The 13,006-nt window shown below is 38.1% G+C and overlaps 1 pseudogene; it reads left to right on the top strand.

The window, feature by feature from the left end:
* The first annotated feature begins 10,972 nt into the window (after positions 1-10,972).
* Positions 10,973-11,733, top strand: LOC138169918 (X-ray repair cross-complementing protein 6 pseudogene; annotated as a pseudogene).
* Positions 11,734-13,006: the final 1,273 nt, after the last annotated feature.

A 13,006-nucleotide genomic window follows, 5' to 3' on the forward strand; every position in this document is an offset into this window, starting at 1 on the left:
CCAGACCCCTGCAACAACAGCACTGTCCTTCACCAGTGGACAGTATTCATTCTGTCTGCAGGACAGTCTCCAGACCCCTGCAACAACAGCACTATCCCTCACCAGTGGACAGTATTCACTCTCTCTCTGCAGGACAGTCTCAGGGCTTCTTAACCAAAAGACAGGTTCCAGGACTTCTTCAACAACAGGACTGTCTTTCACCAGTGGACAAATCTGGCAAAACAACATCAAAACAGACAGACAAAGTACCAGCAAAACAGCCATGTCTCCTCAGTCCTTGGCAGCTCAGGGGGCAGGTCTCAAAAGTCCAGGGCGATTCAAAGTGTCCCCCAGCAATCCTTCTCAGTCTCTCTCTCTCTCTGCCTCCACGAGGTGCTGCTTCCAAAAAGTTCTTCTGCCTCTCTCTTGTCTCTCCAAATCTACATCACCAGCTCCTCCCAGTTCAGGAGTTTCTTTTCACATCAACAAGTCCATCCCACAGGTGGGATTAACAAGCTCTGGGTTTTAACACAATCAATTTGAAAACCAAGCCAATACAGGGGAATCTTTAATTGCCATTACTATCACAACTATTCATTCTAACCTGGTGAGAAAATGTTTGTCATCTCTGTTAACTATCCTTCTCAACTTTGTTTCATCTTCACATTGATAATTATGTTTTCATCCAAGATATTGATTAAAATTTTGGCTAGCTAGTGTCAAGGAGAGATCCTTATAATACTGCCTTAAATACAGTCATCCAAAATGGCATTAGGTTTATCATTATTCTACCAGTTTCAATCCTTCTTTCATCTTCACCTTCTCATCAAGATACATTGATTTTTTTTCTTTACCTCAGCTGTCCTTCCTACATCAACTTATTTTTAATAACGCTGAGAAATTCTTTGTAATAGTCCTCCATTTCTTGCACTTATCCCAATTTCTATACATATTAGAAAGTTTTTTTTAATGAATTACCTAGGAATCTACATTAGTCTCTTTAAACAACGCCCCCTTTTGCCTCTTCATTGCAACTGTTTTTCTTTGAGTTTTCATAATTTCATTTTTTAAGAGCTTCTCATCTCTTTTATTGATTTTCTCTGTAGAAGTTTAGTTGATGGAATCCTACATATATTTGAAATCTACTCACCCAAAACTTAAGGGATGTCACCTAATTTATAACTTTTCCTTGGTTCTGCCACAAACTCTCACTTCCAATTTTTCCATCTTTTCTAAACCAGCCTCTGGTGCACTGATTTTGATAAGATTCTAATCAAGAATTTAATATCTCACACAATCAGATCATCCTAAAGAAATGGAATTAACTGGGGAATATCTTTACTCCATTCTTTTCTCCATCTAAGACCTTTATCGTATATATAAAACAAAAAAAAAACAGCAAGCAATAATTTCATGTTGGAGAAAGGGGAAAAAAAATTTCAAATTTTCTTCCCCATATCTCTATTGGTATTTAAATTGAGTCAATTTAGTCATTTTCTGTTATTTGCCCATCTTAGCTGAGAATTTAGAGACAATAAAATATAGAGAATAAAAACTTGAAATAGTCAGACAGACTATTTCTCTAGGCAATTCAGTTGGTTTATAATACCCCAAACCCTCAATCAAGTTTTCATGTCACATTGGTTGGGCAAAGGTTTTCACATTCTTCTGATGTGTTCAGTCATAATCTGGCCACTGTAATAAATTACTGTCTGCTTACCAAGATGATTTTCCTTTTGACTTTCTTATTTCTGTTAATTGAATAATTATTTTCCCAGTCACTCACAGACAAACCTTTGATTCTTCCTCCTCTCTCACCACCTACATTCAATCCTACAATCAAGTTCTAGTAATTCTACCAATGAATTTATTTTTCCAATCTCTCTTCTGTTTTCTGTTTCTATTTATTACCCCTATATAGTTGAATTAGATTAATAGAGTACAGGGGATCAGAAGCATGCCATCATAGAACTGGTGGAACAAATTGAAGTGTAAGTCTCTTAATTTATAATGACCCCAGTTTTATGCTCTTTTAGCACAGTCCAAAGAGTATTGGATTTGAAGTCAGGAAGACCTGGGCTTTAATTATACCTTAGATACTTATCAGTTGTGTGTCCCTGAGTTAGTTATTTAACCTCTATAATCCTCAATTTCCTAATCTATAAAATTAGAAGGTTGGACTTGATGACCAATAAAGTCCCTTCCAGCCCTCAATCTATGATTCTCTGATTCATGAGGAGTTAAAATTCTAACTCTATAGCTTACTATTTTTGTGACTTTGGGCAGTTTATGTAACTGCTCAGCTTCATTTGTAAAATAAAAAAAAAACAAGATTAGATTATGTCTTCCCGTCTCTTTTTTTGGCATTTTTTTTTTTGGCAAGGTAATTAGTGTTAAGTGACTTTCCCAGAGACACACAGCTAGTAAGTGTCAACTGTCTGAGGCTGATTTTTAACTCAGGTCCTCATGATTCCAGGGCTACTGCTCTATCACTGTACCACATAGCTGCCCCTCTATTTTCTCTTTAAACTTTAAATTTATAATGCTCTGATCCTAGGAGTAGATGATCTCTAAGATCTTTTATAAATCAAAATTCATATGACCCTTTACAATGTTGAGACTTGAATGACCTGGACGTTATTCAGAATTATAGAATTATAATTATAGAATTCTTTTTGATATGTAGTATCTTGTTCACCTTAGAAGGAGGAGAATCAAGCTGAAAGATCCCAGAATGGTTAATTTATTTAGACTTAAAATGGTATAATCAATCACAGTAAAATCAATCACAGCCTTTTGGAATACTTATCTCTAAGTGATACAGAAAAATATCCAATCTTCTAATCAGAAAGCACATATACTTACATGTGTTGTAATTGATGTCAATATATTTTGTAATATCCCATATAATTAATAAGCTCTAACCTTAAGTTCATTATTCCTCATTGTTGAATCACTATTTAAAAAAAATTTGTTGTTGAAAAGTGATGGATTAAAATGGAATTTGGATAATAAAATATTGTCATAAAATTCTTCATTTACATATCACATAAAAAAGCTTATTTTCTGTTTTTCAGAATGTAACTGAAGTTATGACATTATTCTTTGATGCAATAGAAGCCACACATTGCATTGATTAGCATGATAGTGAATCAACTAGATTTTATTTTACATTGATGAGTAAAGGCAAAAAATAATAAGAAGCTATGCTAACTCAATTTAAGAAATAGTAAAAAAGGAATTTATCTATTTGGCAGTGCTCTGTTTTGCCTCATGGCAGGGATTGCGGAAAAGATGCAGATTCAAGGACTTACATAAAATTGGAAGGAAATTAGTGGAAGCATGAGTTTTATAGCTATCAGGTGCAGAAAGTAGGCCAAAAACGAAGGCAACATACACAGATCTTATACAGCAACACTGAGATTCTGCTATGTAGGGTCGGGGTAATGCCCTGAGAGGGGACAGGTACAGTGGTAAAATCTCAATGGAAGTACATGCCCAGAGTGGGATCCTTTTACCTTCAAGTTAAACTTGATTGGGATAGACAAATCAGCACCAAATTTGAGAGAGGGCATTCTTTTTTTGTTGTTTGTTTATTTTTAGTTTTCAATATTCATTTCCACAAGATTTTGAGTTACAAATTTTCTTCCTGTCTTTCCCCTAACCACCACCCCAAAATAGCTATCCTACTGAATATACCTTCCCCCAACCTGCTCTCCTGTAAGGGTGATATAATTTGAATTTGAGGATGCCTTTGTATTGGCAAAAGTAACAGGTATATAGCACTTAGTAATTAATCAAGCCTCTGTTAAAGAAACAGAAGTTATGAATCCCTGTTGCTGACATAAAAGGAAGGGGTTGGCTGAAACAGGAAGCTAATGCTGTGTGTGTATATAAGGAGAAGCCTCTCCTGGGAAAGTCAGATCTTCTTGGAGCAAGCTCCATGGAGGCAGAAGATGCTGACAAGAGGAAGGCTGAAGAGAAAAGTCCCCTACCCCCCCAACCCCCAGGCTGGAGAGAATGATTTTGATTTTGAAAACCTAGATGGAGTGATTTTGATTCTGGGAACCAGCTGAAACTTCTGCTGAGTCTGAGGGCTAGCTGGAGCTGCTGAGGGCCAGCTGGAGCTGAGGGCCTGCCAGAGCTGCTGAGGAGGCTGCTGAGGAAGCATGACTGTGATGCTGGTACTTTGCATGAGCTGTTGGTGGCTTTGTTAAGCCTTGACTTCCCAGGAACAGAGACTGTGAAGGATTTGAGATGGACTGGACTCTGAGCTTCAGCATGGAACAGAGACTACAAGGACAGCTGAACAAGGACCTGGGAGTATCTGCCTTTGAACCCAGGTGACAGTTTGGTGAATCCAGGTAAGATCTGCAACCATGGAAGGTGATCCAGGGAATTTGAGAAACCACCCAAGTCAAGCTAAAAGAAGACTTTACTTGGATACTGTGTACTGACTGAGAAATTTTAATGCTGGTGAAGGGTTTGTATATTTTCTGATGATTTGAATAGTGAATGATCAAGGATGATTGAATGATTGAGTTGATTGAATGATTGATTGGCTAAATGATTGTACTTAGTGACTGATGACTGAATAAGTGCCTGATTTGTAATTTAGTTTGCCCCATGAGTGTGAGAACTTTGACTATGTACTTTTTTTTCCCTTGAGGAGGCAAATCTCATTAAGAATGATTGAATGATTGAATTACTACATGATTATTCTTTGTTCAAAACTCTGTGACCACTATAGTGAAAACTATGTGGCCATTTTCTGTGATAATTCCTTATGAACGCCATATTTTGATTTTCTGTGATAAGTTGTAACATTGTGAATGCCGTATCTTTATTTCTGTGAATATTTTGCTCTGATTTGTTATGAAATAAATAGAGTGTTCACTATACTGTGTAATCAGAATCTTGAAAAGCTGTTCACAGCAGCCATTCTGTTTTTTTTTTCTTTTCCCTGTTTACCTTCTCAAGCTGCTGCTGCTTGGCTTTACACCTCCCCCACCCCCCTCTGACTTTCTAGTAGGGCAAGATAGATTTCTATACCCCAATGCCTGTATATCTTATTTCCCAGTTGCATGTAATAATAATAATTTTTTAACATTTGATTTAAAAACTCTGATTTCCAGATTCTTTCCCTTCTTCCCTTGTCACCCACCCCTAGTGGGAAGATAAGCAATTCAATATAGGTTGTATGTGTGTAGTTACACAAAAAATTTCCATAGTAGATATATTGTGAAAGACTGATTCTATTACCCTCCATCCTATCCTGCCAACCACTTATTCTATTTTCTACTTTCACCCTGTCCCTTTTCAAAAGTGTGTATTTCTAACCACCCTTCCCCCCAATCTGCTCTACCTTCTATCATCCCGCCTCTTATCCCTTTCCCCCCTACTTTCCTGTAGGGTAAGATACCCAATTTACTGTGTGTGTTATTCCCTCCTTAAGCCAAATTCAATGAGAGTATGGTTGACCCATTCCCTTTTGCCTTCCTGTTCTTCCCCTCCATTGAAACCATTTTTTTCTTGCCTCTTTTATATGAGATAATTTACCCTATTCTGTCTCTCCCTCTCTCCTCTCATTATATTCCTCTCTCACCCCTTAATTTTATATTTTAGATATCATCCCTTCCTATTCAATTGATCCTGTGCCCTCTGTCAATGTATACATGTACACATATATACACACACTCTCATATGAATTTATACACACATATACCCTTCTATATAAACATATGTTTATATACATACATACATATATATTACCTTCACCTATCCTCCTACTGAGAAAAGTCTCATGAGTAACAATTACTGTTTTTCCATGTAGGAATGTAAATAGTTCAACTTTAATAAGTTCCTTATTATTTCTTTTCCCTATTTACCTTCTCATGCTTCTCTTGCTTCTTGTATTTGAAAATCAAATTTTCTATTCAGCTCTAGTTTTTTCATCAAGAATGCTTGAAAGTCCTCTATTTCAATGAATGACCATATTTTCCCCTGAAACCTCATACTCCATTTTGCTGGGTAGGTGATTCTTGGTTTTAATCCTAGCTCCTTTGACCTCTGGAATATCATCTTCTAAGCCCTTTGATCCATTAATGTAGAAGCTACTAGATTTTGTGTTATTCTGATAGTGTTTCCACAATATTCAAATTGTTTCTTCCTAGCTTCTTGTAATATTTTCTCCTTAACCTGGGAACTCTGGAATTTGGCTGTAATATTCCTAGGACTTTTCTTTTGGGGATCTTTTTCAAGAGGCGAACAGTGAATTCTTTCAATTTCTATTCTGCTCTCTGGTTCTAAAACATGAGGGCAATTTTACTTGAGAATTTCTTGAAGGATGGTTTCTAGGTCCTTTTTTGGATCGTGGCTTTCAGGGAGTCCAATAATTTTCAAATTATCTCTCCTCACATTGCCTTCTATAGTATCTTGATTTCTCATAAAGTCATTAGCTTCCATTAGCTCCAATATAATTCTGAAAAAATTATTCTCTTCAATGAACTTTTGAAATTCCTTTTCCATCTGGCAAATTTGGCTTTTTTAAGGCATTCTTCTCCTCATTGGCTTTTTGGGCCTCGTCTGCCATTTAAGTTAGTCTATTTTTTAAGGTGTTATTTTCTTCAGTCAGGTTGTTGACTCACTTTTCATGATGTTCTTGCATCATTTTCATTTCTCTTCCCAATGTTTCTTCCACTTCTCTTACTTTATTTCAAAATCCTTCTTCAGCTCTTCCATGGCCTTTAAGCAGTTCATATTTTTCTTGGAAGTTTTTGGTGCAGGAGTTCTGACTTCATTGTCTTCCTCTCATTCCAAGCTTTGATACTTTTTGTCCCCAAAAAAAGAATCTAAGGTTTGATTGCTCTGCTTGCTTTGCTTCCTCTGCTTGCTCATGTTGCCAGTCAATTATTTGACATTTGAGCTCTTTTGCCACAGCTTCCAGAAAGCAAAGCTTCGTCCCAAGTCACTGGGGCTTTTGCAGTTGCTGGATCTATTAGGAGGGCACCCTCTCTGCAGCCCCCACAAGCTCTGGCCCATTGGCTTCACACCCCAAGACCTCCCCCCAAGATAGCGATCCAGATCCAAGCAGGTTAAAGCAAGAGCAATTACCCTCTGAATGGTTGCTTGGTCCCCCTACAATCTGCAGGCCAGGAGCTCTTGAGGTAGCCACATTAGGCAGGGGCTGCAGCCTCTATGACTCTGCCACCTCTCACCCTAGGGGAAGACACCAGATTACACCGTTCCTTTCCAACAGACTTCCAGACTGACCTTTTACTTGCTCTTTGGTGTTCATGGGTTGAAGAGTCTGTAAACCACCACACCTCCTGGTGTTTCACTCTCCTGAAGTCTTCTGGTTTGACCCCCACTGGTCTGGGCCACCCTGAGGCCAAAACCATCTGAGTCACATGGGATTGCGCTTTGCTCCTAGCATTCTGCAATGGACTCTTCCTGCAAGCCTGCCAGGCTGCCTTCAGTGGCAGATTTATTTTTCTCTCTGTCACTTTGTGGGTTCTGTAGCTCTAAAATTTGTTTAGAGTCACATCTTATAGTTATTTGAGGTAGGTTGTTGGGGGAGCTCATGGAATTTCCTGCTTCTATGCCACCATCTTGGCTCTGCCCCCTACCCTCCACTGAGGGCATTTTAATCAGACCAAAAAGGGTAAGGGAAATTCCCCAGTATGCTTATCAATACCATTGTGGCATTTAAAAAGTTTCAGACATAATTTCTAGGTAATTAGTCAATTTATTAATAATGCTAGCATTTTAAGAAAAGAGGTCAGTGGTACTCTCAAATGTCACAGCCCATCATGGCTATAGGCTCATAGCTTATATGCCCTTGGAATAGGAATATTTCTGAGAATGGCAATCAACTCTGAATGGTTAACAATTAATGAAAGAATGAATATTACAATGAGAGGCTGGACCTATTCTAACGAATTTGGATTATGTCATTTGTTTTTAAATTACTTTCAGTCTTGGGCAATCTAAAAAAAAGTGTCTATATCCCACACCCAAGCCTGAGAAAAAGACAATAGCCTGGGAGTTTCACCTTAGATTTGAAGTCTGATCCAGTTTGGTAGAGTAGCAATACCCAGAATGAGGAGAATGTTAATCCAGTCTACCATCAGCCCTGTCTTTGAGAGATTAGACAAGGAAATAGGTGGGAAGGGGGAAGCTTGGGTCTCCCCAATTTTAATGACTGGACAAATGAAAAATAATAACTTTTTTTTTCCTCACCTCTGGGTAGAGGAATTTCCTAACTGGGATGAGAAACTTGGTAAGGGTTAGAGATGGTAAATAGCAGATCCTGGTTGAGGTCTTGTCCAATTAGTAGTCAAAATTATTTACGGGCTTAGAATGATTAACGTCAATGGAAAGATAAAAGCTATCTAATATCGCTTACATTTTCATGTTCCTTAAGACTACTTAGCCTAAGTGACTACATATTGGAGTCCTATCAATTATAATTATAGCATCAAACAGTATATTTCAAAAATTACTACTATCACAATTAGTTGAGGAGCATTAAAATTTATTTCCTATTCTATGGACAATCCAGCGTGATTTTCCCCATATTTTAGGCACAGAATAAGATATTCTGGTATACTGAAACAAATACCAATTAATCATTACACATTTATTACATGCTTACAGTGAGCCTGGAACTGTGCTAAACACTGATGACACCAACCCCCCCCAAAAAAAAACGCCACAAAAGATAGCCACTGACCTCAAGAGGCTCATCACATTCTAATAGGGGAAGATACCATATAAAAAAGGAGTTGAAAAGTAGGATGGTACCCAAAATTGGGCACAGTGAGATTCTGCAGCCAGATGGTAAATTATTCAGTATCTGCCCTGGTAGCCCTCCTTAATTAGAAGCTTTGGCAGATGCTCTCCTATGTCTACCTTCACTCTTTCTACTCAGAAAGATGGAAAGATCCACTTAGGGGATACAGAGAAGGCATGAGTTTCAGTGTTGATTTGGCTTTGCAAGATGATGAGTTTCTAGAAGAAATGATGAAGTCTGGGTGAAAGCCACGTGGGAAGTTGTGAGGTATCTGCCCTTGTCACCCCCTCACCCCTTTAAATAGAGGGTCTGAGAGGAGCTCTATGATATATAACCTCAACCCTTATCTGAAGCAGATTTTATGATTTTGGGATTTGTCAAACTGAGAAGTCTGGGTAGGTACAGGGGTCTATAGTATAGGTATTCTTGAAGGGAATCATGGAGAATCAAACTTCAAATGACCTCTTAGTGAATGGGAAATTCATTGTGATCTATAGAAATAAAGGTAGTTTCCATCTCTAAGATTTTCCTTTGTTTTCCTCATTGCCCCTCCCTCCCTCTCTTGAAGTACTCTGCTATAGTATAAGAGAAATTATTGCTGTTAGATGTGACATTCCAAGCAACTGCTTATAATACCAACTGTAGGGAGAGGCATGTCAGAAGTGCAGTTTATAATGTTTTTTTTAATAACTGCCCTATTTGAAACACTCATTTCAGGAATATTTTATACAAAGTATTTTTCACTAAGTCTTTTACTGACTGCTTCTCTACTGGTCCTGGAAACTAGCTGCCCTGCTTTAATATGGTGAGAATGCTGAGGTGTACTCAAAGGCCAGGTCTCTGAAGTAAAAAGAAAATAAAGAATGGAGCCAATTATTCTGATCATTTGGGCGAGAAGTTCATAATCACATAGGTAATGAGCAGGAAGGATTCACTGAATGAAATATATAATACACTGTTCTTATGATCCTGCACCCATAGATGAAGAGGGAGGTGAAACTTAGCTGTTCTTTTCTTTGCCTCAGTATCTTCAGCTTCTTGATCAGTATAATGGTCCTAGGTGGTTGACAACTTGATTAATATGAGAAGGCTCTGATCAAAAACACAGTCAAATTCCCTTTGCTCTGAAGGATTTTCTGTCTCCTTTGTGGATAAGATAAATTAGAACTGGGATAAATCGGGTCACACTTTATGGTGAGAAAGCTATATCCTGGTACACTGCAAAGTACTTTGTCTTTTCTGACTCCGTTTAACCAGCATTGCCCACTGCAGCTAGAGGAACAATGAAAAGACTACATCAAATCAACTAAGAAATGGGACCATGCCCATGGTCCTTATAATAGTAGCAAAATATTACTAACTAGCTAAGTAAATGTCTGTATAATAGTATATGCTGTATTTGGAGTTTATATCTTCCTCCTCTTAGGAATTACTACTGTATTTCTCCTTTACTCCTAAAAATATGCTGATGAAGGGAAAGGGAAGTCAATAACACAGAAACCAATATAGTTTACTTCTTCATTGAGATATACGGCCTTTCTGAATTATGGGAAAAACTATCTTGTCCATGGCATTACACTGTCCTATATTGTTATGCTTCTATAGCTCATCTTCAGTCACTATTTTTTGGAGAAATGAACATTAACCTTACATTACATAGTGCATTACAATTTTAGTCTGCTTTGTTGTCTACTGACTCTTTTAGGTATAGTCACCATGACCTAATCAATAACAATAAAACTTTTAGGACTTAATTAAAATAACTTTTCTGAACACATATCCTGATATAGGTTTGAACACTTATAAGAGATCTTTTTCAACTTCCTATAATATTCATGTTCCATAAGACATGTTAATCCTATCATAAGAATGTTTTCAATATTTTAGATTAATATGTTGGTTTTAATGTTTTGCCTAAATGCTCAATTAAGCAGCTTTTCTCCCAGCACCCAAGGATCACAAAGATCATGTCCAAGTGGGAATCTTATTACAAAAATGAGGGAGAGGAAGAAGAGGAGCTGGAAGAGGGGCAGAAACAGAAGGAAAGTATAAGTATCTTAGACATGATAGGTTGATGATTTTCTCAGTGGATGCCTCCAAGGCTATGTTTGAGCCCTGGGATGGCAGCTTAGTTCTGCTTTTGCTACAAGAGGCTTCAGCTCTCTGGAGACTGTCAAATTGTGATGGAGAAAAGGGAATATGGATGAGTTGAAGAGATTTGATGATGTGGACTTGATTCTGATTGACTTTAAACCTCTCTTTATGCTCAAGCAGCACCATTTCTTAATGCCGTGTCTGTTTATGTACCCAGAGGAATCACTAGTTAATGGAAATACAACATTATTCAGTGCTTTACTCACCTGGAAAAAGAGGCATTGGCACTGTGCAGTTACATCCCCTGTCAAAACAGCCCACGATATTCTGTGGCCCTGGTGCCTCAGGAGGAGGAGCTGGATCCCCAGGGAGTTCAGGTGGGCCCTCCAGGCTTTCAGCTCATCTTCTTGCCCTATGCTGATGACAAACAGAAGGTACCCTCTACTGATAAAGTCACTTTCAAGCCAGAGCAGGTGGACAAAATAAAGGTGATTGTGCAGACACTTTAATTCAAATACTGTAGCAACAGCTTCGAGAGCCCTGCACTGCAGCAGCACTTCAGAAAACTGGAGACTTGGTCTTGGAACTGATGGAGCCTGAGCATGCACAAGACCTAACACTAGTCAAAGCAGAAGCAATGGATCTCAGACTGGGCATCCTAGGAGGGGAGTTTAAGGAGATAGTCTATCCCTCCTAACTACAACCCTGAGAGAAAGGCAGTGAAGAGGATACAAGATGGTTATGGTCCTAGAGAGAAACAGGCCAAGCTCAAGCTATCCAAAGGGGAGTTCAAGTCCTATGCTTCAAAGGGCACCCTGCGCAAGGTCAAAGTGCCTGACCTCAAAAATGCCTGTCTAGTACAGTGAATCAAGCCCAGCAGCACCAAGAAGACTCTTGGATCTACTCATGATCATTTCCAGAAGGACTGATGGGAACCAAGGAACTTAGTCTCCTCTCTTATTTACCTCCTTCAGCCCCGTGTAGTAGCAAGCACCCCAGCCTCCCCAGGGTGGCTGCCAACACAGGTTCTTGGATCTGCTTTGCTAAAGGAAAGCAACTCAAAATGGGTTAACAAGCTTACTTTAATCAGTCAAATATGTATCATTTACCTAGTTCAGGGGAAAAAGGTCAGCACCCTGAACTTCAGAATATACAGACAGAATTATCAAGACAGAGAAACAGATCAAGCACAGTGGTTTCCAAACTGTCCAACCATTATATCCATACCAAATCACAGTTACCATCAACATCTGGGTTTTTCAAAGCTGGGGGGCTCTCAATAACTGCTTCCCAGAATCTCATCTGATCAAATCACACAACACTTTTCAAAGTGAGGCCCAAAACAAAGCCTCACATCAGGGATTATATAGCCTTCTCCTGGCTCAGAGAATGTAGCAACCTTTTTGACCCACAGCCCAATCAAAAAGTATCTCCTGAGAAACAAGCCTCCCACCACAGGCTCCAGGTGCACTTTAGCCTACGGGCAGGGAAGATCTTAAAAATTTACATTCCCATTACACCCTGTCTCATTGTTTATCAAAAAAGACAGCGCCTCCCCCCCCTCTCTTTAGCTCTTTCCCTCTCTCTAATATATTCTTACATATGTTATATATAATTATATATTACATAATCTATATTTATATGTAATATATGATAGGTTTTTTATCTACATATTACTACATTTTTCTACATATTACTCTGTATGTTGGTCTTCTTTGCAAATGTCTGGCAAATTTTATATTTATCTATCATCTATCTACCTATCTATCCTTCTTCTAATGGATATTTCTGCAGTATACTATGAATGTAATAACAAATAAATGAGTATCCTATGAAAGATAAAAATATTTTTGCCATATTCCCTAAATTTTCAAACCTCTTTATATTTAATTGAAAGTCTATATTACTCTATTTGAGAACATGCAATTTTTTCCTTTGGCAGACATTTTTAATACACTCAAGTCCTTAAGCCGTCTCAAGGAAAAAATCCAGCTTCTTAATGCAGAGGATAATTTAATAGCATTATTACAAATCAGAAACATTTATGATGAAAATTCTGACATACAGACATTAATGAAATGTTTGCTTTAGTAGATTTCAGCAGTGATGGAGGTGGTTGTATGGAAAAGTATTGTTCAA

The sequence above is a fragment of the Petaurus breviceps genome, unplaced genomic scaffold (genome assembly GCF_028583685.1).
Source record: "Petaurus breviceps papuanus isolate PSGF00001 unplaced genomic scaffold, PetGlider_PUasm1.0 38, whole genome shotgun sequence".
Lineage (NCBI taxonomy): Eukaryota > Metazoa > Chordata > Mammalia > Diprotodontia > Petauridae > Petaurus > Petaurus breviceps.